The sequence below is a fragment of the Columba livia genome, chromosome 4, assembly GCF_036013475.1.
Source record: "Columba livia isolate bColLiv1 breed racing homer chromosome 4, bColLiv1.pat.W.v2, whole genome shotgun sequence".
Taxonomy (NCBI): domain Eukaryota; kingdom Metazoa; phylum Chordata; class Aves; order Columbiformes; family Columbidae; genus Columba; species Columba livia.
Window position 1 is genome coordinate 67119254 of NC_088605.1, and position 27570 is coordinate 67146823.

Here is a 27570-nt window from a genome sequence, read left to right on the forward strand (position 1 = left end):
ACATCACTCCGTGCATCAGCAAAGACTTTGTTTGTATCAACAATTATGGAATCACAGCCTGCAACTGTACAATGTAAGAAGTAATTTACTTCCTTCATCTTTGCAGAACAAAGCCACTTGATACATCTCTGGTTTATAAGCCTGTGGAATTTATTGGCACTTACTTTGGATCTGATTAATAATGATCATATGCTCTAAATACTAAAAATAAAATATGAAAAACCCTAATTTCTCTACAGATTACTTTAAACTGTGACATAAGCAGATATAAGATCTCAAGTAACACAATTTTGTACTATGAAAATGCCTTCAAGCTGTCCAAGGATACAAATGCTTAACCCAGAGGTATGTCCCCTATACACATAACCATGAAGTTCCTGACAAGAACACCAACAAATCCTTCTGCTACCCTGTTGGACACTTTAAAATACAGAAAGCAAACAACCAGCTTATACAACTACAAAATCCTACTTAAAAGAACGGATTGTGATGTTTCTTCCTCTCTGTCAAAAGGGAGAAAGATTGACCAGAAAAATGAGAGAGATAATAAATATTTTTTTTTAAACTCGTAAGTTTCTGTTACATACCAATAATCACACATTTTTTAATGATCTCACATATAACATTCAGATGGATGTTAGTATTGTTGTACAAAGACCATCTGCATATAAATACATAACAGTTCACATATAAACACTAAATACATTTTACAGTAGTTTAAAAAATAATTCTGTTGAGGTTTACTGAAGTTTTTAATACAAATGTAGATACATAATTTAGAAGTGTCATTTCATGCTTTATCTTGCTATTGTTAGAAGGGCCTTCAGTCCTTTTTTAAAAAGGCATCTACTTGTGTTTAAAAAGAGTATATTTGAAGTCATTAGCAAAGGAAATTGCTACCATTAATTCTGACCTACCACAGGTTTTAAAAGAAAGAACAAACCACGAAACTTAAAAGAAAACCCAACAAATGTGTTTTATGAATCCATGTGCAATATTTTGGTTACAATGAAATAAAATGCTGATATGTGCCAGACACCCTGAAGTTGCTCTCCTGTGACTAATTCTTCTAGGCTAGTTTTTAAATTAATCTCCCAGCACTTGGCCTCTTCCCACCCTTGTTATTAAACTAACAAAAGCAGTTTATACCAACCACACTATAAGCAAAGTAGTAAAATAAAAACTCTTTCAAGCGTTTGCTTTGCCATGTTGGACAGCTTTACCTAAAATCACATTAATGGTGTATTAAATAAAACTCCATGTATAAAAATTTATTTCAACCTATAACATATTTTGTTTCCAAATGTGATACTTAAATGTCCTATTTGGGTAGTGATGGTTTATTTACCTGAAGGGAATATTCATAAGCAACTTGCGTGAAACTAATCTGAATAGCTACAAAGTTCCCATGGAGCTGATTTACTTCAGAACAGAAGATTACAGCTTTTCTGTAGGTGCAAAAATAATCATGCCAAACCCCTCATATAAACTTTTCAATGCAATCCTCAGCAAAATCACAATCATTTCATTTCAATAAAGTGTTCAAAACTTCATGGCCTGAGGCCATATTTCTCAGACACATATGTTCACCTACAAAAGAAGAATTCATGGAAATCCATTCTAAGATATCTGAGTGGTCCAGCTAGGCTTCCCCACTGTCGTTTTTATATTTAATGATCTTTATTTGAAACTTTTCTTTGACTGAACTGATGTATAACTTCAGCGTGGCACCGCATGAATATAAACAGACCTGATTTTGATGGCGGATCCAGCTGCTATCCTTGCCTTTAGCTCGACCTCTTTCCTGTGTGCCACTGTATCTGGGGAGAGAAAAGCTGAGACAAAGGGACAGGTAAGCAGTTCCTGAATGGCTCAGGCTCAGTTTACTATGGTAACTTAAATCTATAGTTCTGACAATAAAAACAAAATTAACACTCTGATGGTAAAAAAGGCATCAGTGGTGGACAAGAACAGTAGAAGCAGATACACAGCAAATAGGACAGGAAAGATGGGTGGGAAATCTGCTGCAGGACTGGAATGAGGGCAACTGGCCTCTTTGAGACGTTCTTCTGACAAAGGCAAGGTGTTCTTGGCAACCGTGACTGTTCACTTCTACTCTTCTTTCTAGGAAGGTGTAAAACTGTTTCTTTTATCTATCCACAGTATTTAGATTTTAAATGTTTCACAAAACGTTACCTCTTCCAGCATAAGAGTGCAATGGTCCTTGATCTCATTTGGTATCTATACATATTTTCATTTTACCAAGAGTAATATAAGAAAAGCAACTACAGATGGATTCTAGAACAGGTCATTTCTTATTTCCATATCTGTCTTTGTTAAAACCTTTACAAAAAATGTCAGAATGACTTACACCATGAGAAAAAAAAAAAAAATATAGATCAATTCACTGATCTGTATGTGGATCAAACACTGACTACATTTGGCAGAACCACACATCTGATCATCACTGCAGCCAGATTTAAGAAAACAAAGGGAAGAATATGGCATAGATTCCATGGCTCTGATCATGCACAGAAACCAGCTGATATTTTGAGGCTCTGAGGTTACAACATGTGGCTCTTCTAAAGAGCATACTGTAACCTTGAGGGGTTTGTTTTGGTTTTGTTTTTTCAGCTGAAATCTGATGTGCATTACATGTGAACATTTGGAAGTCATATTGTTCATTATGCATTACATATAATTGCTTTAACTTTTATAGTATGCAGTCATTAAACTGACTTTCAAAATAATAGAGCACTTAACAAAACCCTTACTGACATGTGACCCAATAAAGATGAACGACCGCAGTGTCTAACTTTACAAAATCTGTTTACTGTAGTGTAGATGTATACATCGCCTTTTTAAATTAGGGATGATGTTTACAAATGGAAGAGGCGTATAAGAAGCAGGCCACATTGTGATCTATGAACAGATATACACATATAAGTATAAATTATTTCTGGCATAGATTTATCTTACTCCAGATTCTCTGACCAGCAGGGAGAGATCTGATATGTGAAAGAGTAGGCCCCAGCCAATTAGTCTGTGACAGATAAGGACCATTCCTTAAGTTGTGCTGGTGGGCTTATAAGTGGTCTGTTTCTTCAGTGATTTCATGTTCCCCTCTGACTGCACTGAAATCCAATTTTTATCAGCTGGGATCCTGACATTCTTTCCAGGTACAGCAAAGAAATATTCCATTTGGAAGGAATGCAGTATGATATGTGGCCCTTGCTTCTGTGTTATGGGAAGGAATGTTTTTGTAGTTCTACTCCCCAAAAAATCTGTGAACAAGGAAAACAACTAATTTATTATACACACAAGTGTATGCTTTCAAAGCATCACAGTGGGACTCAACCAAGTTAACATCCATTAATATCTGTAACAGCAGCAAGACCCAAGTATGCTGCTGTGGAAATTTGCCGAGCCCTAGTTGTGCAGAAAAGATTCCTTTAAAAATAGTCAGGAAAAGTTTAGAAAATCTCCTACGTCACTACTATCTTGTATTGCTTTTGATATCTATACAGCTTCCACTGCTCTTCTAGTCTGGGAAGGACACTAGACCTTGGCATCCTTGGAGATTCACTGATAGGAGAGCAGGTGGCTGACAAGCGTCAGTGGTCATTGAGCTAAGACATGTCTGCTACTTGCACATGGTCCTGAAAAATCTCTGACCAAGAAAACCAATTCATTTATTAGATAGGCAGCAATGTAGCGTGGTGAGTGCAGAGGCTGGGAAAGAGGCTACTCTAGTTAAACATCTCTTACTGACCAAGAGTCTGGCTCCTGCAGCCAGCAAGATTCCGCATCACTTCTGATCTCTGATCTGCTACCGAGGTACACAGTTTCTAGTAGAATCATAGAATAATTTAAGTTGGAATGAACAGCTGGATATCATCTAGTTCACTGTGATATTTCATAACAGTAGAGTAAACTGACCTCACCAGGTATGTTTACAGAAGACCATTCCTTCTTTTCTCCTCCTCTACTTGGTTTCCACACAAAGCAAGCCATGCATGTTGGGTGGCTGGAGGATACTTCTCTGGGTGCTACAGAGATTATTGGCTCCACAGATGGAAACAATCTCAGTGACCTGGTATAGAACATACTAGACCAAATGTTCTAGGAAGCAAGAACAACCTTCTCAAATACATCTATCTCAAATTAAAATTAAAATGAAAAAAAAAAAAAAGTAGTTCTTTTTGGTGAAGTAGAGAGTCATTATTTTGGAGGCTTTACAGGAGGGACTTTTTCTTTCTGGTTGCTGTTGTTAACTTGATTTATTTGTATGTATCCAACAAAAGAGGTCCATGCTTCTGGCTAAAAAATAAGTAAAACTCAGGTTCAAATTCCTCTTTTACTTCTGTGACCTGGGGCAACTACTGCTGCTTTTTAAAATATACGTACTTATCCTGTCCCTGGTGATTGTTATTAATACAGTTTAGGGAAAGTGGTGATAAAGATCAATCCCCTACCCAGAAAAGAAACATGAACTGCTTCTTTCATGTCTTCCATAGTGAGTGAGCAGCTACAGTTTCAAATGATCCCCAGATGTTTACTGCTTCTTGTGTTCAAAAGCAGTTCAGGTTTTCTCCAGAGCAGCTGTGCCATGTTGGGTATTTCTGGTTGTCCTGCAGGCTTCAACCTCTTGTCCTCTGAAGAAAATGTAAAGGTCAAACAGAAAGCCTGTGTGGTGTAGAAGTCCCCAGTGAAAAATAAACCAAGGATGGTCTCTTACCATTGGTCAAAGTAAGCTATGCCTCTGCATGCTAAACAAAATATTCAAGGAATTCCTACAGAGATGGGTATGTGAACACCACAAGCTTTACACTTAATTACAGAAAGGTTTAATGATTCCAGTGAAAGAATAAGATCTCTCACAGAAAAGTTAAAAAAAAAAAAAAAAAGAAAAGAAAGTTATTTTTCTGGTTCTTTGCAGCAGTGTTTTCTTATTTATTTATTTTTACTCAGAGCTTGGACTTCTCTCATTCCTCCTGCCTGAAGTCCTTTCATCATGTGGTCAAAGATTTCTGCTACTTTAGCCATTACTGGGATCCATGTTCACTGTGTGCCCCAGCATGACTCCCTGTGACTGGGCTGCTTTCTCCTTCTGAGGTGAAATAGCCAGGGCGAGGGTGACAGGGCTGACTAGTTAGAGAGCAGCTGTGCACCAGAAGCAGAAAGACATTTTCTTAAATGTAGGAATTGATCATGGTACTTGTCTGACCTCAGGCTCGTGAATCATGATGCCCACTGGTCCTGTGGTCAGTGAAACTTACCTCCATTGAGGAAAATCCTATGTGTGATTGGTAAGTCAGGTAATCAGGAACCACAATAAAAGAGGCAATAACATTTTGCTTTTTACATATAGGTGATTCTTTAATGTCCCAGAGAGTGATTGCAGTGAGGTGCACTTATACCATTGAAAAATGCACTGTTTTAGAGATTATATAGTGCTTATATTAGAAAGCTATGTATTACACAAAGAGAAAATAAGTTAGCTACTAAACCTGACCCTCATGAGCCTTCAAGAATTTTAATAACCAGAAACAACAACAACAACAAATTTCACCTTGTTATATCACTGAAGGCAGACTGACCAGCTCACATTGCTGCCTTGAAGAACCTCTGGGCAAGGGATTCACCTCATGTCTGGGCTGCTGCGTTCATGGAAACGTTGACTTGCCTGCTCATTCTCAGAAGTGATAGTGAGCAGCTGGGGAAAAAAATGGTTTTTTATTTTCTATTTATATTGATTTCCTTTTACTTTTGGTTACATTAAAACAGATTTTTAAATCAAGCCAGCAGGGTTATCACTACAAAATTGTCAGATAAGGCTCTGAATAAAAGCAGGAAACAAATGCTGTATTTTTTCTTTGAAAGTATTGGTAAATATTCATCTTAGATACACTAGTCATATGTATATACAATAAAAATGTAAAACATCTATAGCTATACCTAATACTATACATCTAGTAAACTATATAGAGTATGAAACTGTTACAAGACTAAAACTATCTTACTCTTTAATCCCTCCATCAGTAATCTTTCAAAAATGTCCAATAAAGAGGGAGTATAGTCCACCTAAATTTGTAAACACAATGATTAAAAAAATGAAATAAATAATATACTTCCTCCTTAGCTAATGCATACCTCATGTTTCTCCATATGCATCCAGGTAAAGTCACTAAGGAAAAATCAACCTCAAGCTTTTTATCAGCGGCTGTGTTCCTCGAATAGAACAGTAAACTCTTTGGATACTTGATCTTCACAAGCCTGGCTTCCCACTGAAAGCAGCATCAAAACCAAACATTAATTGGTAGCATTTATGTAAATACATGAAAAATAAGAATGAATAAAGGAAAAAAAGTCCTCCAAGTTAAACAATGTTTATAACACTAATAGGTAACATCACAAGCAAGAAACAGAAAAGTGTGCTGTTAGGGTCAGAACACAATAAACAGCAAAATTAAGAATAATAAGAACTATTTTCATTCTACTTCTCTTTCCTTTGTACTTTTACTAATTTGTCCCTGATGATACAAAGACTTACCTTTACTCGTGCTTAGTCCCACTGGAAGCAATTAATGCTGATAAAAACAAGCACTTTCCCAGAGATTTAAACAGATTATTATCTGAAGAGCCCAACAATTTTGTCGTTATTATAAACAAGTAAGTAAAGACAAAAGATCATACTGTACAGGGCATTCTTTTTCTTTTACCTTCTGGTATGCACCGTTCCCTTCCCGGTCTTGTCAGGAACGTTGCCTACAAGGTTTAGTGTTGCATGAACAGCAGGGAGGGAGAAAAAATACCTCAAATCATGGTAGGACTCAAAAACAATCCCTTACACCTGATATGGTGCATATAATTTAAAGGACATAACGAAAACTAAAAGCTTCTGATCCTAATTTCAGGGCAGTTATTTTGACTGAGCACTCAAACAACTGAGGTGGGCCCCTCTTTTTAATTAATGCAAAGATGCCATTTTGACTTAATTGGATCAGACCACATGGAAATTAAACATTTACATATTGTTAAAGTACTTCTTTCATGTCAAATAGGCAGGCTTAAAATTGACTTCTCTGGTCATGTGTGATGATCAAAATTAACCAAGTTGTTAGGTCTCCATAGGATCAGAACCAAAATGCTATCTGAAAGGTATTTTGAACAGACTGCATGACCTTGGTATATTCTGTGAGGCTTCCACTGACTCTTCTGTGTCAGAGGAAAGCTGGCTGAATTTGGCTGTTGTTAGTAGCTATTTTGTCAGATTGACTCACAATTACATCACCTTAAACACAGTCTTACTGCCATTCATACACATACCACAGCGCCCATTTGGTAACCAGTTTCGGGTAGCGCTGTGTTCTTCTCCTTCCTCCCACATCAGCGGTGTCCTTTAGATAACACAACTGTGTGTGTTTCTAGTATTTGCCTAAGGGGCTTTTAATTTTTAATATTACAAGTGCATCAATTGAATGTATTCTGCAGTGTATGAAATAATATGACTTTATTATCATCCCTAATACTGAGAAGGCACTAGGATGGCCCTTGCACACAATACTGTGTTCCCACAGTGGGAGCAGGAAGGGTTGAATAAAACCATTTTAATACAGCGCAGTTCTTCCAATCAGTAGCCTGGCTCAACATAAAGCTACTCTTTATTCTACTGCTAAAATGTTACACAGGCAAACATTTAATTATGAACAGAACAGTACCTTGTTCATATGTGAAACATTTTCATCTGTTGGCATATAAATGTTAATAAATGTTGAGTTAATAATCCATTAATACTGGATTAATATTAGTCACAGGTTTGTTCAAATTGAACTGTGAATTAACTTATTCAGTTACTCCTGACTATACACAATTTTACTTTTGTTTCAAAATCATGTTACTTACTGATATATTTCATCCAGCTTGTCAAAAGCAGGTGGGAAGGCTCTGAAATGCGTACACCACAGGCAGACGTCTTCCAATGTAAAGAGGCCAATCTTCCCTGCTGAGAAAGCTGAAAAAACAATAAAGTGCATAGCTGATTCTCTGTTCACTAGGAAAAGGCACATGTGTAAGTTTAAGGATTAAATACAAATTGGAATCTCTCTTCCATAGCCCTGAAATAGAACTGTGAAAGAAACACTAAAATGTCCGTCTTAGAACTATGCCAACAATTTGTTATTCTGGCTTGCTGAGAAAAAATGGTAGAAATGCTGGAAAGCAATTCCATCAATAATTTCCACACAGTTTATCCTGCTTGCGATTCACTTTATTTCAAGTTTTCTTTCCCCATTCCCAAGTCTTTTTTGCTTGGGCACTTTAAAAGAAATCTTTCATTTACAGATTCCCAGTTCTTTCCTCCTATTTTCCCCATTTCATTTCTCTCCCATTTTAGCTCTGGGAAAATCAATTTTCAAAATTAGCTGTATGGCTGCAAAGAAGAAAAAATGTGAACACAGGAAAAATACATATAATATTAACATTTTGCTCCAAAGTACTGATCAGCTCAATTATAATTAATTATGGGACCATATGGCTACTGGCAACATCAAGGACTTCCTGAGTCCTCACGAGCTAAGTTGTCTTAAAAGCAGGAATGACTTAGTTTACAGAATTGTGTAGGTCACCCAGTGAGGATGTCTGGAAAAGTGTAACAGAAATGAGACTCCAATCACACACCTCCTTGGGATGAACTGGCTGGTAAAAGCCACAAGGCAGGAATCAACAGTCCTTCCCTGCCCCTGAGAATATATTGCACCCATGGCTCTTTGTAGGAATTAGAACAGAAAGTCTCCATTCACCCTTCAAGCAGACAAGGCAACAGCACACCTTGAAGTGGCCATGACAGAAATGGGACTTAATTGTATGAATAAAATTAAAAATGGATTTAGGCACTTCCCAGAATAGGACCAGGTTCCAACAACACATCCTTTTGTCTGTCTATCACCAGGAAAGGTGATTACAACCCTAAGGTATTATTAAAGCTGCTGAGACTGTGGGGCTTTTAAAATCTTTCATTTCCAAAATTATCCAGTGTCTTTTTCAGGTGTTATTTTTTTATAGATTACCTTGTGTCTTCCACCTTCACAAAATGAAACTGCACTGTGACCTTTTCTTTTTTTCCTTATTTTTTAAAAATTTGTGTTACGTACCACAGAATTTAAAATAGGAAATAATAGTGAGCTTATTGTGCTTGAAGACAATCCCTAGTGGTACACACTTTAACTGGGGTGTGGTTGTTAATATGTCTGTGATATAATTCCCCACAAGTGAAAGTTAGCCAGAGATCATACTTTCTCAAAGCACAATGATGGTCAGGGCAAATGTCCCGGGATCTGTAAAATCTACTGTTTCTAAAACTAATGTCCTTTACTCTATGAAAGACGGCTATGAGAATTATACACCTGGGAAGTTGCAAAGAGCACTATATTACACTTAGCTAAAACAGACCCAATTCTTTCCTCATGCAAACTTCTGAATTCAGTGGAGTTACAAAACCTGCGGGTTTGGCCCGCAGCACCTGATGGGTGACTGGTGCAGCAGATCTTAGGGGCACTTCATGAAGCATTAATGTCAGATATAATTTTGTAATAGGTAATGAAACAGCCTTAAAAAGATTTCCAGTAAAATGACATGCATGTACTTTTAAAATATTGGGACTTTCTGGCATAGTCTGACTAATGTTTCTAAGTTTGAAACTAATTGTGCATGCTCAGTTGCACAGTAACCAAGTCTACAAATAGTTACATTGTGCCACACACCCACACAACTATCCCTTAAAATACAAACTGGTGACAAGTGTAGACACGGTCCTGAGATGACTCCTGATCTGTGCAAAACAAAATCAGCTTATGAGGACAGACAAAAGTACAGCTGAACAGTAGTCCCCTCCCTTCCCTCCTTTCTCCTATTTCAAACCATGGTGCCTTCTTGTCCACCCCTGTTGAAGTCTAAAGCAACAATGACACAGTTTCGGAGTGTGCAGAAAGAGTGAAAAATTGTAGTTTGTGTCCTTTACATGAGGTGCGTGGTAGCAAAATAGGAGTTCTGCTCTTTTGTAGTCTTTTAATGCATCTGTGATAAATGTATCTCATCAAACTATCTGCGATTTAACACCTTTCCTAAAATTAATAAACTTCTAAAATCAGAATTAAAAACAGTTGAAGCACTGCATAGGTACTTCTGTTTCATTCTTCATGAAGTGTTCTGGATGCAAAGCCACTTAGTTGCATTTCAGCATGTTCTTCTACAAGATGCAGACCTTACTTTCTTGAAATATTTTCATTCCTAATCTGAACAGCTACCTCAACACCCCCAAGAATCCCAGGTTTTTAAAAGCAGACATTTTTTTTCCAAGGTGAGAAGAGTGAAAATGCCATCAGATTATACAGAGATTACAAATAGATCCTGAGTGATATCAATACATACACACATATATTGTGTATGTAGTTCATATGTTATTATCGTGCCTCATCAACTTCCTCAGGAATGAAGGCCCTACTCAATGAAAGACTGCAGATGAAATGAGCGTGACCTACAGCAACACTGACAGATCCTGTGCCCTAAACAGTTGCAGTCAGACAAGATAGAAGGGTAAGCAAAGAGCAAAATGTGGTGGAGTCAGGCAAGAAAATGGCAAAATAAAATCACAGAATCACAGGATGGTTGGGGTTGGAAGGGACCTCAAGAGATCTTCTAGTCCAACCCACTTGCTAAAGCAGGTTCACCTAGAGTAGATTGCATAGGAATGAGTACAGGCAGGTCTTGAATGTCTCTGGAGCAGGAGACCCCACAACCTCTCTGGGCAGCCTGTTCCAGTGCTCTGGCATCCTCAAGGTAAAAAAGTTTCTCCTCATATTCAGACGGAACCTGCTTCATCCTGTGTTCATTGCCCCTCATCCTATCGTTGGGTAGCACTGAAAGGATTCTGGTCCCATTCTTTTGACACCCAGCCTTGAGATATTTATAAGCATTGATGAGATCCCCTCTCAGCCTTCTCTTCTCCAGGCTGAACAGACCCGGTTCTCTCTCTTTCCTCACAAGAAAGATGCTCCAGGCCCCTAATCATCTTGGTAGCCTGTCGCTTGACTCCCTCCAGTAATTCCTTGTCCTTCTTAAACTGGTGAGCCCAGAACTGGACACAGACCTCCAGATAGGGCCTCACCAGGGCAGAGCAGAGGGGCAGGAGAACCTCCCTCAACCTACTGGTCACACTCTTCTTGATGCCTCCCAGGTACCATTGGCCTTCTTGACCACAAGGGAACATTGCTGGCTCATGGTCAACCTGTTGTCAACCAGAACTCCCAGGTCCCTCTCTGCAGTGCTGCTTTCCAGCAGGTCAACCCCTAACCTGTACTGGTGCCTGGGATTTAACAGAGAGCAAAAAAGTAGAAAGCTCAGCTTGTCTTTATACGATTCACGCTACATTTGCAAGTGAACACGCTTTCTACTAATAGATATAAAGATCTGCACTGAGAGTGTTTTACATGAAACCGAAGGATAATCAGTTATTTAAAACAGAAATAACATGAGTGCACAAAGCACTTTGCAGAAGCTCACACTCTAACACTTTTGGCTTACTGGACACTTTGAAACATAAACTGAACATTTCAGCAGAAATTAAGCCAGCTCAAGAGTCCTTGAGAATGGCTTTTGTTTGTCACCCGTAGATTATCTACTTTCATGACCCCTCCTTCCTTTCTGCACTCTCTTCTTTTACTATTATTCATAATTTGTCAGCAGCCAAGAAATTCCTCGGGGTTTCACTGATTAAGTGCTTCATTTGGACTAATTGTTTAATTTACTTTAAAAGAACAAAGAAATATGTCAAAGCACATTTATTCTTTTGATGCCACTTTTGGATAGCTGTTGCCAGTCCTTACAATTTTGGAACTGAAAACTGAAGATTTAACTTTCAAAAATACTTTCAGTCAAAACAGCACACACTATAGATATTATGGAGACATGCTGAACACAGCATCAAAGTTCTTGCATTTGTGCAACTATACATTTCACATTAAGATCACTAATTTTCAGGAGAATGAAACAGTTGATGAGTAAGCATGGGTTGTCATAAGACTTCAGGCCTAAGACAACACAGCATGTTTAGGTAACTTTGCCCAGTCATCTAGCTATGCAGGCTCTTGCAAAAAAAAAAAAAACTGAGTTATACTGGCTAAATAAATGGGAAAGCAGGTTTCGCTCTTCAATGAAACTGCATTTGCTTACATTTCAGTTGAATTTGGTGCTCAATTTCTTTTTATTTCACTTCTCTTGGTACAGTTAATGGACCCTCTCCCATTCTGTGTGAAGGGCAACATAGATTTAAATAGCTTACAGAGGGGGAAAAAAAACAAACCAAACCAATCTAACCAACCAAAAAGCAACCAAAAAAACCCAAACCAACCAACCAACCAACTAAACTCCTTCATTAAAAAATAACTCAAAATTAAGAGAGAAGTATGACATGGGTTATAAATTTAAAAAAAAAAAAAAAAAAACAAAAACAGGCTAACAGCAGAGTAGATATTTTTAGGTATTCATTCCCAAATTGTGTTTCAGGGACAAATGTGTCAGCCTGGTCAATCATCTCCAACTGGTCTCCTAGAAAACATTAAACTCTATGTTCACCTGACACTGTGCATCATGGGTTTTAAGAACATGGTTTGTGTTCAGCATGCTCTATTTGCCAAAAAAAAAAAAAAATAAAAAAAAAAAATATATATATATATATATAAAATCACTGTTTTAAAGTGTATTTTTCTTTTGGTTGTACCTGGACTGCTGTCCATTTAAATTATTTTCTAGTCTCCCATCCAATACCTCTGTGGTTAACAGATTAAAACTCTACTACCAAGAGAATATAGAGTACCTTTTAATTATGGATTTTTATGGAGTTACTTCCTTATTATACCAGTACTCAATAATAATAAGAATGTTAACAGCCATTTGAACTCAAACATTTGCATGTCTCTGCATATTATACAGTCGTTAAGGTAATAAACAATAAACCTCCATGTTATAGTATCTTAAACTGAACTTCTTGCCTCACCGACAACAAGCCACCTGTGATTCTAATTCTGCGATACATTATAAGCTTTTGTGCAAGACCAAAAGGAGTTATTTTGCTGCTACAGTGATTAACCCTGAGACAAATAGAATAAATAAAGGAAAAAAGACTTAATTTTCACAGTTTACAATTGGGGCATGTACCCTGATACTGTACACAGATTATTCCTTTCCTTTATGGACAAACCGATTAATGCTATTCTGTGAAGCATACTCTACTTGCCCATTGTGTCCAGTCTACTGAAGAAAAACAGTTCCCATTACTTTGATGTACCACCTGGCATGATCTCTGGTACATCGCATCTTCAGATGACATGTGCAGCGGAGTCTGTGGCAGCTGTTAAATCAGTATTTAGTTCACTGACGCGAGACACCAAATTGAAAGAGATTGACTTAGTGTCCTGGGCATTCTTCTAGCCATAAAATGTGACATACTGTGCCTACTTAAGTATTGCTGTCTGGAGAAGACATATTTAGGGGGAAAATCTATCATTGCAATCAGCTCTGTTGTGCAATATAACCCATGTTCAGGTAATGGTGCCTGCATACAGCATATTTAAACCAATATTATTTTAGTTGGAACAACTTAGAGTGTTTCTTCTTTCAATGGTCTTTGGTGTTTTCAGGCAGATTTCTTTCAAGTACATTATCAAGTGGAAATAAAACAAATACCAAGTGGATAAAACAGCTCGGTAGTTTGGAAATGCAGCTGGTAATATCCACAGTTACATAAGTGTCTGTGTATTCTGAAAGTCAGCTGCAAAGTTTTCAGGGATATGGCCACATTTTTCCCTGTTTAGTATTTACCAACTTTTAAGATTTATTTGTTTGTCAAATGATATTTAAAAACAGAAGAAACTTGAATTTTAAATGGAATTACACTGAGAATTTGCCTGTCACACTAAATAGACTTGTTCATTTGATGTTTTTCTTTATATAGAGCAGAAAATAAATAGTATACCTGCTTTTTCTGTCATGTACTTGGGCATGGCTGTATAAACATTGCTCTTCCTCAGTTTGAAGCCAAACAGATGGTAGTTTTTTACTTAGTATTTGAGCAAACCTGAGGAAAAGCTCTTATACAAGCAGTGCTGTTTTTCTTCTAGGGAATTCACAGCCAACCTGTCTTTCATAAACCATTCAGGCTGTATAAAGACTTGAGCTCCAGTTTCTACTGTGAAGAGCAAAGAGGATTTTGATACCATAAGATAAATGGAATGGAGTTTTCCTGTCTCTCTCCAGTAATCATAGAAGATCATAGATAATTTGCCTGTGCTAGACACCCAGCCCTTGGGTGGCCGACAGCAGGTGAAATGAGTGCCATGCAAGAGAAGCCCTTCCTCACTTCTTATGGGATCAACTGAAACTTCAGTGCATGTCCCCAGACTATTCCAAGCGTAGTGGAGCTAACAGTTACACTGGAATGTAACTCTGATTTCAAATTTATAGTTAATATTGAATTAAAAATCATTCTGATTTGCTAATGTATCATTTTCTATAAGACTCCTCATGTTTTATAAGGCATGTATGTATTAATTCTCAACTCCAATATTAAAGAAGTACCTTGCATGGGTTAAGAAACAAACAAATAGCCGATGCTGATGATGGCAGGACTGAAAAGAAATTCCAGTACTCAAGTATAAAATAATCTCTCCAGCAGCAGCTCAGCACCATCCTTAGTTCTGGGCCTGCTGGCCAATCTCAAGATTTCTCCACAAGGCAGAAGAGGAAAGATTATTGAGTACATAGATCATCTTCTTCAGCCAGAGTATGTCCCATAAGGTCCACTTAGTGCAAAGTGAGTTCTGTAGAGGCAGATCCTGTAACACCATGTTTTGAAAAAGTATTTACTTAAAAGTATGTGGCTGAAGTCCAGGACTGCAGTTCAAGACCACATTTACAGGCATCTGACAGGCACTGCATTCAACCTGCCAGAGGAGTGAACACTACTTCCTACAACAGACCACCATCTTTGCAAGCTATTAGCCTTTTCTCCCACGTTGCCTCTCTTCTCCTGCCTTCTACCATTCCATGTTCCTATAGGCAAGGAAATACTGAACTTCTTGCGTTCTTCCACTTCTTTAGCCTCATAATTCCTAATGGCTTGCTATCATCAGGTTTACTCAAGGCAGCTCCCTCAGATCAACAGCCTTTTTCAGACAGAGTAGAACCATAAAGACACCAAGAGCCTAAGGCTTTCCTTGTAAGATGTGCTTGTCCCATCTCAAAACCTTGCTGAGTACAAGGTTTTTCCTTTTATTTTGAATTCACATTACTCTAAGATTTTCAAATAAATAATTTTGGTACTTTGGTATATTAAGACAACCTCTTTTTGTGCAAGTTTTTGTTGCTTTTCCAACTTCAGACCCTATTCCTGTCTCTTCAGTCTCTGTCTTTTTAGACAAATAAGTAGTTTCCCTTCACTACACATTTTTATTGGTTTTGTTTTCCTTCTTTTTTTCCTTTTGCACAGCCTGACTCTTCATGTCAGTGTCCTTGGACTTGATTCCACATTGTAGCTTCCTTCCAGGAATACTTGCATGCTTTGATCATTCTCTCCCCTTGTTAGTCTGTTTCTCAATTGGGAAAGGTATACTAACAGATATACTAACACCAGAAGCTTTCCATTCTAGGTAAGAGAGCACCTTTCTCCTTGTGGCACTGTCTGTCCTGTCTAGTTTCACATTTTGCCTTGTTATTGATATTAAACTGACAATGAATCTTGATAACTTATGGCAACTGAGGACATAATTCCCACCATAAAACATTTACTAGAGTAAAATCAATGCAGCAAACAAATTGATGTACACAAGGGGAACAATATAAAAGCTATCAGCAGGGCACACGTTTATTTTATGCAGATGTGCAGTTTGCATATTATGGGACTCAACAGCACTCAAGTTTCCAATAACTTCTCTTTTTGCTTGACCAATTTTCTTCAACCCCTATAGGTCCCTGCAGAATTCAGAGCTGTTATTACAAACATATACATTACAGAAGGAACATGGTCTGACATGCATAGCTTTTTAATAAGGTTTTCATCAGCTACTTTTACTGACATTTTTCCATTTTTCTTACACCCTGTTTTTAATGTCTCAGTCTTCATTTGATACTATAAAACAAAAAAACTGGAATATTACCACAGAATGGGTTCACGGCTGAGTATAAAAGTACTCACACAATGCACTTGAAGCATGAAGGCTCTGTAGGCAATTTCCGTTCCAGTTTGTATATGCAATCTATGCATCTAGATTGGAAAGGTTACCCTCTTTTCCTGTATCAGCTTGACACCCAAAAAAAAGCATTCTCAAAGCTTAGATTCATAATTGAAAATAATCTATATTGAGCTTTGAGTCTAACATTCAACAGTAAGCATGCATGTTTGTACAAAGAATTTTGTGAAATCTTCTTAGATCTGAATTTGTGAAACTTTACAGAAGTTTAAGTTCAAAACTCATTCTATCTCAAAGGATATAAGCCAAAATAAAGTGTCCTTTTATCACTAAGGAGTGATTGTGGTATCCAAAATCCAACTACTAGGTGTAACAGAGTCAGAAAAAATAAGAGGCAATTCTCTGTCCTACCACAGATGTCAATAAAGTGGTTGTCAGTTCAGGTCCACCAGGACCTGAGGCAAGATTATTCTGGCTCCAGGACACAGCTCTGATTCATACCAAAGAAGCATATTTTAGGTATGGCTACATTTACTAAAGAGTGCTCTGTACCCAAAATCAAATTGTTTGTCATGATCCAAACATTTAAAGAAAAGTAAAAAACACCTGCTAATTTTCTCTGTTCACATGCCAATGCTAGTGGTAAGAGAATCAAATGGATGAATCTAATATCCCTGTCAGCCAACCTTTCTCAGCAGAAAAGATGTTGAAAGAAGCTTTAGTGCAATTTTTTTCTACATGTTTTTTGCTTTGGTGTGGAGTATAACATGTGCTCCCCCTTCAACATGAGATGCTTTGTGATATGAAGGGAAGAGAGTGAAGCTTCCCACACTGTGGTCAAAGAAGGTGAAGTAAGCTTGCAGTGGGATTGCATCAGTAGGCAAACACATCCCTAGTCACTTCAGTGGATTTCTATCAACGATTATTCTTACTAAACCTCTCTTTGCCTTAGCTCACAGCTTAGCTCTGGTGCATGGGGTTGGCTTTGACCCAGCTACGCTCTACCTCCAGCAGTTATGATGGATGAGGGATTCAATTTCATGATCCTTTTACTTGCATTTGAAATAGGCTACAACATCTGGGTAAGTCCATTCTATTTTTTTCCATCCCCATAAATATCAACAGGCACCATGAAATCTGACCTGCATTAGCTCAGATCTGATACCCACCACTGATGCGCTGCTCACAGCACTGCCAGAAGACGGTCACGTTGAAGTGTTCTGAACAGCTTTACAGATTGAAAATGCCAGTGCCAGCATGTCTCAGAAGACTCTCAAACCTTGACTGTTGGTACAATAAATCTGAAGAAGAGGTATCCAACAATGGCACAGAATGAAGAAAAGCTGTAAAGAGCAAGGGAGGAAACTGGGAGTGAAATAAAAAAGAAAGGTGGAGGGGTAGGCTAAAATGTGTGGAGTTGGTGTTCACCATTATGAATATTGCCTAATTTTTTTGTCAAGAGCTCTCCATTCATAGATCATGCAGGATGCTTAGGCTCATATCTGTAATGGTGAGGGAACACATCCAGAATTAGTCAGAGAGAGTCTGATGACTAAAATGATTCACAAATGTTCTGATACCTTGCAATCTGGCAAGTAAACGTGCTGCCTACAGATATTCCTATAAACATCTGCTGGTGTGATTATTCTGAGTATGTGCTTGCTCATTCACCCTCACAAAGACAGGCTATTGCCCATGCTGCTAGATTTCTAAAGCAAAATTCAAATAGTATGTTACCAAGGATATGACTCTTGAGGAGTGTGTTGACGTCACTGCAATACTTCAATAAATTTACAGTTTTACATTCCTCTTGGCTCTGGCTGTACTGTACAAACATCCACAGGGCAAAGAGGGAAGGGGTCGAAATTCAAAATAAATCACCTGAAAATTCAGAAGCCAAAAGCTGCAGGCCATCCCACTATAAAGAGAACAAGATAGGTCTGAAAATTTTCTTCCATTATTGGCAAATTCTGATTGATAACCAGGGAAGTTATTAGTACACGCCCATATATATACATACCTACTGTACTTTGGAAGTGAAATTCAGTAGTAGATCATTACACATTGAGGACTAATATTAGTGCATAACCAGAAATTAAGTGTAAAATATCCTTCTTGCAATAATCTAACTAAATTATCACAGAGCTAATTTCTTGAAAGGCCCTAGTTCCTACTTTGCTGGTCATTTACTCATGCAAGGAGCTATTCTGCCTGTCTTCAGCCTCTTTTAATATAGATATTAAGAGCTGAATCCCAAATTTCATGTGCCTATAATGGAGCTATCATAGTTACTAAGAGTACTCAGTGAAGTTATTTCACAACACTTTGCTCATTTGTCAGAAGCAGAAGTATTTTTGTTATTAAATTTTACTGTGTTGTGGCATCTACTTAAGACTCTGCCAACTGCAAGCCCTTGTATATTGTGCTAAGACATTCCTGCTCCTTTAGTTAGGTCCAAGTCTTATTACAATTAAATGGGTATTTTGTGTCTGTTTTGAGTCAGCTCTAATTGCTTGAGCTTTGGTTGTATAATCAGACAAAAAAAACACCAAACAAACAAACACCACAAATAAAAACCAAAACACCTAACTAAAAATTGTCAAGAAATATATATTAATTACCTTTTTTTAAAAAAACTGCAATTTACAGTGACATTTAACCCATTTTTCAAGAGCTGCAATTTGACGAATAAGTAATTACATTTGACTGGTGATAATCAGAGACAAATAAGTCACATTTAAGATGACCTTTCTTAACTTATCTTTGAATGCAATTGATTATTAATTGTCTCTGTGTGTATAATTCACAATCAAGAAACAATTTATAACAATCTTATATGATTGCATGATATTTTTCTAAATGAAAAATCATGTCATGTCTTGCTTATTTTCTTCTATCCCAACTCCACAGGTGTCTTGAAAAGTAATATATGATTTAGCCTGAAATGGAGAAGATTCAATATCAGAGGCACTATATTCTGCTTTACATGAATTAATAAAAGACCTAAGCAGCAGAAGTATCTGACTTCAGCATAATGAACGCTAGTCTGCAAACAGAAATCACATCACTTCTGGGATTAGAGCTCAATTCTATATTCCCTATTTTCAACCTTGGTTCCTTCTGTTTGTTGTTTTTGTTTGTTTTTTAAATCTTGCTTCCTTTAATTTAAATTCTTTTCTTCCCGATCTTTCTATAGCAGCAGCATTATAGTGCAAGTAATAGAAAAAGCAGAGGAGATAATAAGGTCTAAAGCGGCTGCTCATTCCCCATCATCTTCACCTCTGCCAGGCAGCAAAATCCTGACATGGTCCACGTAGGCCAGGCAGGATACTTGTGAATTTTAGGTCAAGATCGGTTCTCCTCCCCCTCTACTCTGCCCTGGTGAGACCACACCTGGAATATTGTGTCCAGTTCTGGGCCCCTCAGTTCCAGAAGGACAGGGAACTGCTGGAGAGAGTCCAGTGCAGGGCAACAAAGATGATGAAGGTAGTGGAGCATCTCCCTTATGAGGAAAGGCTGAGGGAGCTGGGGCTCTTTAGCTTGGAGAAGAGGAGACTGAGGGGTGACCTTATTAATGTTTACAAATATATAAAGGGTGAGTGTCACGAGGATGGGGCCAGGCTCTTCTCGGTGACAACCAACAGTAGGACAAGGGGTAATAGGTTAAACTGGAACACAAGAGGTTCCACTTAAATTTGGGAAGAAACTTCTTCTCAGTGAGGGTGACAGACACTGGAACAGGCTGCCCAGGGGGGTTGTGGAGTCTCCTTCTCTGGAGATATTCAAAACCCACCTGGACACCTTCCTGTGTAACCTCATCTGGGTGTTCCTGCTCCGGCAGGGGGATTGGACTGAATGATCTTTTGAGGTCCCTTCCAATCCCTGACATTCTGTGATTCTGTGAACATCTGTGTTGACTTCAGCCACCTGCATTTCAGATCATGGCCCCCATTGTTTGTGATGATGACAACACTAAGCTTTCCTCTTTAGCTCAAGTAAAAAAAATGAATGCATTTTGCACCTGTAAATAGCTAAATCATACTGATTCACAAAGAGCCACTTAGAAATACCTTAGAATAATTATTTAGGCAACCCGTGACTGACCACTTACTCATCTCCAAGCCCAACTTCCAGTGCTAAAGGAGAAATATAACCTGCATCCCTAATTTGTTCCCCACAGATATTTGTCTTTCACCCCTACCCTTATTTTAGCACTTAATGAGGTCAATATAAGCTTTTCAATTCATTTCAGTGGTCTCAAGTAGAAGGCTCCAGCCCTGCCTCTAGGAGCTGCTTTCAGTCCTCTTGGTCTAAATGGAATTTGCAGCATTACATATTAATTTATACCACCATGTCTGACAGCCTCATCTACTACCTGAGGGGCAGAAAGGCTGTAATTCAATATTTTAAAGTATATTTTGTTCATTAAATGATGTGTATACATTAACTGAATGTAGAAGTTAACAGAAATTAATTTCTATATAATAGAGCACAGTTTAACTAATGAGAAATAAAAGAATGTTAGTCACCACACCATAAAAACATATTCTCACATATAAACATGCCCCTTGAGAATTGTTACCTCATGCTCTGTGTGATGGATGCTTAATAACAGTGGGCTTTGTTGTCTGAGGTGACACACCTGGAATTAGTTAATGCTTCTAAAAGAAGCCAAGGAATGTTAACATTTTAAAGAGCTCAGTGATACAATAAACCTTTACATTGGATTTATAGTATAGGCATGATATTTAATTTTAGTATCTGTAATGTTTTTCCACTTTACATGTAGAAAAGTTGTTGAGGGGTTACAATTAAATTCTGGAATATCCCTACACTATCATTAAAACCTCTTTTTACTCCTCTAAGCCAAAGCTAGAATGACTTTGTTTTCTGTATTTATCCACCATTACCTCAAGTTAAACTGATATGTATCTTTAAAACTATATTCTATGATATGTAAGTTGACACACCACATAAACAAATTACTAAAATGACACCAAAAGAAGGAGGAAAAAAGATTTATAAACCATATTGCTATTCCCACTGGATATTAAACACCTGATTTTTTCATGCCATATTTATTCCACCTTTGTGTACACTCCTTAGGACGGACTATTTCTTATGGTATCAGAAGGCAGAAAATTCTGAAAAAATTTGCATGATGTGAATTTATCCAATGAACATTAGAAAAGATGGGCTGAGACTAAAACCTATTGAAACCCAAATGAATATTTCAATGCAAGCTGCAGCAGTCCACAAGTGCAAACTACCTTTCATAAATAAACATTTTAGAATATTAAGTCATAGAACATTCCTACTTTCTTGTTCATTGCAGTATCACCTTCCTTACATTATTCATCTTCCAAATTATATACACATATATATATATATACACACACATACAAACATTTTTACAGAAGGGGATTTAATATATTGCGACATTGTAACTTTCTTTGTATGCTTCATACTCCTCCCCATTTTGCTATTGCCTCTAATGATCTAGGTCTATCCACTTTTAAGAGACCAACTAATCCAACTGCACCTCATGCTAACACCAGATCTTTATAAATGCATTGTAATGGACTCTCTGAAATTCATGTTTCCTTTCACCTTTCACTGAGATTCGGAGTTTTCAATGGCAGCTCCACATTCTCACATCAGAGAGAGAGATTACTTCCTGACCATACTTAGGCTTCATGCATCAAATACAAACTTCTAGCAGTCCCTTGGAAATTGCATGTTGCCATATAACTATGGAATGGATTCTTATACAATGCCAGTGGGACCTCGCATTTTTAACTGCTTTCTGCTCCAGTAGCCCTGGACGGAAAAATGTCCAGGTATTAGCAATAAATACTCTTCATAGATAATCACTATTTGAAATATTCCATGATACAATTCCTGAAGTAATACAACTTAATGTAGGCTTCAAAATCGTGCCAAAGAAAGCATTTAACTTTCACCTGTATTTGTATATATTATTCACAAAGCTGAATGCATAGAACAGGAGGCTACCAATGAAAAATTACTGAATGAGCAACTCACTAACCACTTACATGTATAATCATTTATTTTATAGTAACTATGATGCAAATTTAAACATGGCAGACAGCTCTCCTTCACCACACATGTATTCTTACATAAGCTTTTAAATCACTGCATGTAGGATCTCAAGAGTGTTTGACCATCAGAAACTATTTGATTATGCACTCAGAATTTTCAGATCTTTTTCTCCCCAAAATAAAGCAACAAAACCAAACTCAAATAGGATGTATTTTTTAGATCCAGAATAACAGAACAAAACTAAGATTAGTGCCTAAATACTATAGAAATACTTCCTTTTGCCCTGGATTGTTTTGTTTTGTTTTGTTTTTTATTTGAAGAAACTTTGCCTGGTGTCAAACACAATCCATTATTTTCAACTGGGAGTTGAACGAGAAGTTACCTACTATATAACAATAAGAAGCCTATCTGATTAACAAGGCCTCTGTGAGACATGTTGGAGTTTACCTGCCAGTTATCATGGAGAGCAGTGATGCTGATGTGAGCGCAGGTCCTGTCACTCTGTCCGCAGCGCCTTTCCAGACCTCATCCCGGAAGCAAACAAAAACCAGTTGTGACCAGAGACCTGATTAATTGAGAGTGACATTCTGGACCTGGTGCTGGTGACCCAATGACAGGGAATTGCCCTGGAGGTTTAAAGTCGCATGTCCTTCCCAGGGTAGCAGCCACATATATAACAAAACTGCCTAGTTAGATTACATTAGCCAACTACTGTTTACAAATTTCAGGATCACATACGGTCTGCCATTGTTTGGCACGGAAAAACACAATCAGCCCTGGCATTTGAAGCTGCTGACAGATTGCCAGCCACTAGTGCAGATGGTGGCAGCACAAGAGCGCTAATTACCGATGACATTAATGATGAGGTAACCTGTCTCTCTTCAGCTAATAAACAGATGGAATGTGTTTCCTATTATTTTTTTTCTCAGATAACAAATTGTTTAGCTTTAATGGTAGAGAGCAACAAAAGCAAATTATCTGTTCTTTGGAGAAATTTGTTTTCTGCTAATTGCTCTAAACAATCAATAAAAGAATTACAACTGGTATTATCCCACTGGGAACAGAAGCAGAGAAGTCAAAGTCAATTAGCTTCCTATAGTATGATGCACTCAGATGGAAAGAGTCATTAGAACAGAGTGTAAAAGTCGAACTATAAAGTATGCAGTTCCATGAACAAAACAGACTTGGATGCAAAATCAAAACAGAGAGCTTTTATATACCTGACTATTCTTCATATATCACTGCAGTTTTTCTTTAGGTGCTTCCAAAACAGGGTACAAGACAGGTAAGATGACATCCTTGGATCTTAGAAGGCTCTGAATCCTAGGAGTGCACTAAGATTATACATCTTCAGAAGTCATGGCTGAGAAATCTCTCATCTACAGAATAAAAAGAACTAAGTAGCTCTGTCTTCTGCCAACGTTCCATTAACACAAATGTGATAAATATGGACAACGAAAGGACCCCACAGTGGCTAGTGAAATATTACACAAGTGGGAAAAAGAGGTGCCATAGTTGACTTCCCAGCCCCTTCCCCATTATTTCCATTCTCTGTGTGCGTGCAGATGTGCATGTAGGGGAGAGAAGGAATAAAACAGGGCAACTGTTGTCGGCACATGATCAATGCTTAATACAATGACCACACTTCAAGTGAGGGGACGAGCTCCTGCCTTGTGCAAGCACCAGATCCCAGCAGTGCACTGAGTGACTGTAGCACCTGTCCTCTCCGAGGCAGGACCTCAAGCACTTGCTGAGTCCCTGCAAGCCCTGAGGAGAAGCTGGATTCTGGTGTCTGGCAGGGCTGTTGTTCCCGGCGCTGCCAAGCAGTGCCTCTCATCACAGCCAGTCCAGGAGGGAGCAGGCAAAGGCGTTGGTCCCCATGCTCTCACACACCAGCCAGCCAGCAGCCTCTCACCCTGCATCCACAGAAACCCCTGCCCTGATATCCTATTTGAAAACTGAGAAGTAGTGATATGTATTTCTGTATATATTCCCATTTCCTCCACCATGGGTTTATTATCCAATGGAAAGCTTATATATACATAAACTGACTACGTAAATTGAATATTTTAACTAATAGCAAGTGGATGAAAGTAGCAACCATGTAGCAAGGCCAAAGCAATGACCACCCATATCAGAAAAAAAATTCAAATGCATAAGATACAGACATATATTGCTAGAATAATTTCTCATTGCTGTTTTATCTGATTTTCCACAAATGCATAGGGCTTTAGATTTACTTTTATTTTTTAAACATTATTCACCTATTTTTTGTTGGTGCCAGTGCATTCACTTAAGAAAGTAACATTCTAACACACTTAGTGTTGAACATAACTCACTTTGTGTGTTGGAAGAGTCAAGTCCACATTATTTCACATTAATTCCTTGCACCCTACAGTTTGTCATCAGTGAAAAACTTAGTAGTGTATATTTTGCCATGGAAAAATGAAATAATAGAGCTTTACATGAACCCATGACTGATTTCAATTCTCACTTGGGCTGAGCTCCTGACTCTTCTAGTGAAGAGGGGCTAGAGAGCCAAAGTGCCCTTGCACGGGCTACTTGCCTGCCAGTGCTTGTCTCCCCACATCATTCCATCAGGACACTTTCCTGCATGGGTTTATTTTTCTACAGCAATGTCTCTAATTTTACACAGGGTTAAAATTGCTGGCCACCCAAGGTGAATTAAGCAATGTTTTTTATCAATGATGTAATGCTACTTTTGAAAACACATTATCTCCACACTTTCTACTTTATGCAGCTGCTCACAAAGGAGTCAATTGACTTTTTCATGCAAGTGCAATTGCAAAGGCATCCAACACTTTTGTTAAAGGCCAGCTACCTTTTCCATGAGTTATCAGAAACAACACAGGCAGCCTATTTAGAAGTAAGAATGAATGGCTGTTCTGGGCTAGGAAAGGTTTACATACACCCTCACAGTTCTCTTTATTCAGAGCTTGTAAATAACAACTGCATACAAGCCCTGCAGACACTAATTTAGCACCACATAACGACTCCCTCTGTTTCTTTACATTTGCCTCAAGCAAAGTCAAGTTCTAGTGACCTTTTTTTTGGCCAATATGTATGAAAACTGGTTCATATGACCTCAGTACTGTCTTGTACAAAGCATTATATATCTTGTACAAAACAAATGGTACAGTCTGTTGACCATGAAATTGCTATGACTGGGCCTAAGTTGGTTTGTCTATGCATTGCTCAATAAAGTAAGTGTGGGACTAAGTTTTGTTGAAAGAGAAAACAAACGATTTGTTTAGCTTTGTTGCAAAACATTGCTAATTCAGGGGCTCTTCTGCTGCTAAGCAGACAAAGGAAATCTTTAAGGAATGAAAAATATATATATATATTTAACAGTTTTCAGTTTTCCTCCTTAGCCAGGATTCTTGCAAAATGAAGACAACATCCCTCTATGGCTATATATGCATCAACAATTAGTTAAGCCACCTGTAACATGCTATATTTTCCTATACAAACGAGAGCATGTGGTGGTTGGAACACACAGTTGATACAGACAAACATCTCTCTTACATAGATTCTATTTACAAAGCCACTTATGAAATTTATAAAATCATTCTGGGTATCTTGCTTATTTTTCCAGCAGAGATGTTTTCTTCCTGTGCTAACACAAGACAGATTTCCACATAACAGCAGCTGAGTGCTAACATTTGTTCTTTACAACATACCCCTCTACAGACAAGACCAAATTCTGCTTTACTTCTCATTTTGGCAACGATTGTATGTGTAACAGTTGCACAGTGTCATTCTGAATCACAAGTTTTGCTTATGATCTGTAGAATCTACCTTGTGTTAGACCACTTTTCTTCCTTGATGCTGGAATCCTCATGCTTTATCATCTACAGATACACAGGGTGGGTATCTGACAAAACTTAAGTCAGCTCTTACCATGCAACTTTTGCTTTCCCTTCACCATGAGGCACTCCTGAAGTGTTTATACAGATCAAAGGAAATATTTTATCATACTCTTTGCTCAATCTGGGTCACCTGAAATGCAAAGTGCAAAACTAAATTCCTACAAACAGTAAAACAGTGCATTCCTCTTTCTGCACTCTGCTACACTCCACCATGAACACAATGTGGTAATTGCTTTTGCTTGACTTGTTCAAACAGCCATTCTCATGATGTGACAGCTAGGGCACTAATATATTTATGCCCTTTGTAATTGGCCAGCACTGCTTGTAATTAGGTGCAAAGTTAATTAAGTGCAATACATCTAATAACTGCCTGCCAGTAACTGTAAAGTTTGATTTAGCACATGAACTGTCAAGGTGTCAGAATGGTGTGTTAAAAAATAAGTTGCTAACAGAAAAACAATCTTGCCACAAGCCAGAGAAAAGCACTGTGACAGTGAGTCAGCTGAGAGAAGGAAAAGATATTCAATACTTACTACACCCAACACTGGGAAATGACCTCACCTACATTTTGATAAGTTGTATCTTGCTTTCAACAAATTGAAATATATTTTCACTAACCAGCCAATATCTTCTCCTATAGACAACCCTTCCCTTTCAAAGGTGTACATACAGTATAGAACTTTTTAAAGCCTGTATATGTCAGTAAGAGAACAGATTAAATTTTTAAAAATTAATGCATAAAGAGGGTTATAAAAAGAACCAAGAAGGTCCACAGAGTCACATTTCATGTTTAGAGACCTGTTTTTGTTTGTTTCTGTTATTGCACAAAACACGGCTTTTCTTCTATTGAATGTAAAGACCGTTATACATACCCCAAATACTTATATACAATACAAGCTTAAATAACTGTGCTTTAGCTGTTTGTGCTTTAGTAAATTTCACTATTTCAATTCGTTACCTGGGAAAAAAGCATATCATTCATTATTTTATTCATTATATTTATTATATTTACTCATTTTACTCATTAGACTGCAGGGGCTGACGTGGATCCCGAAGAAGATGAGTTTGACACCCCTGCACTAGCGGATACCCGTTCTCCAAACCACAGTGTCAAACTACTTACTCTTGCTTTCAACTGTTTACTTCTGCTTTCATGTACCTCTTCAGTCTTATTGAAAACCAGCTCCTCTCCTAATGATTGATCATCCCTTCTCCATGAGCATGTCATGAGTCCTCCAGCTTCATATTCTTTCTTAAATTCAACTTTGATTTGCTCAAGTGCTTCCTTCATCTCCATCCCTGGACAGTATGAACTGTAAAATGTTCTTTCCTCATGCTAGGCAGTCATGGCAGGTTTGAGCAAAAGAATAGCTGGT

General features: G+C 37.8%; 1 long non-coding RNA gene across 1 annotated transcript; it reads right to left on the minus strand.

Moving 5' to 3' along the window:
• Positions 1-5358: 5358 nt before the first annotated feature.
• LOC110364848 (uncharacterized) lies at positions 5359-27570 on the minus strand. Its single transcript, XR_002423889.2, has 4 exons — positions 27318-27570; positions 7906-8014; positions 6154-6287; positions 5359-5716 (listed from the first exon to the last, which is right to left on the minus strand). It is a non-coding gene; the product is annotated as an uncharacterized LOC110364848 (long non-coding RNA).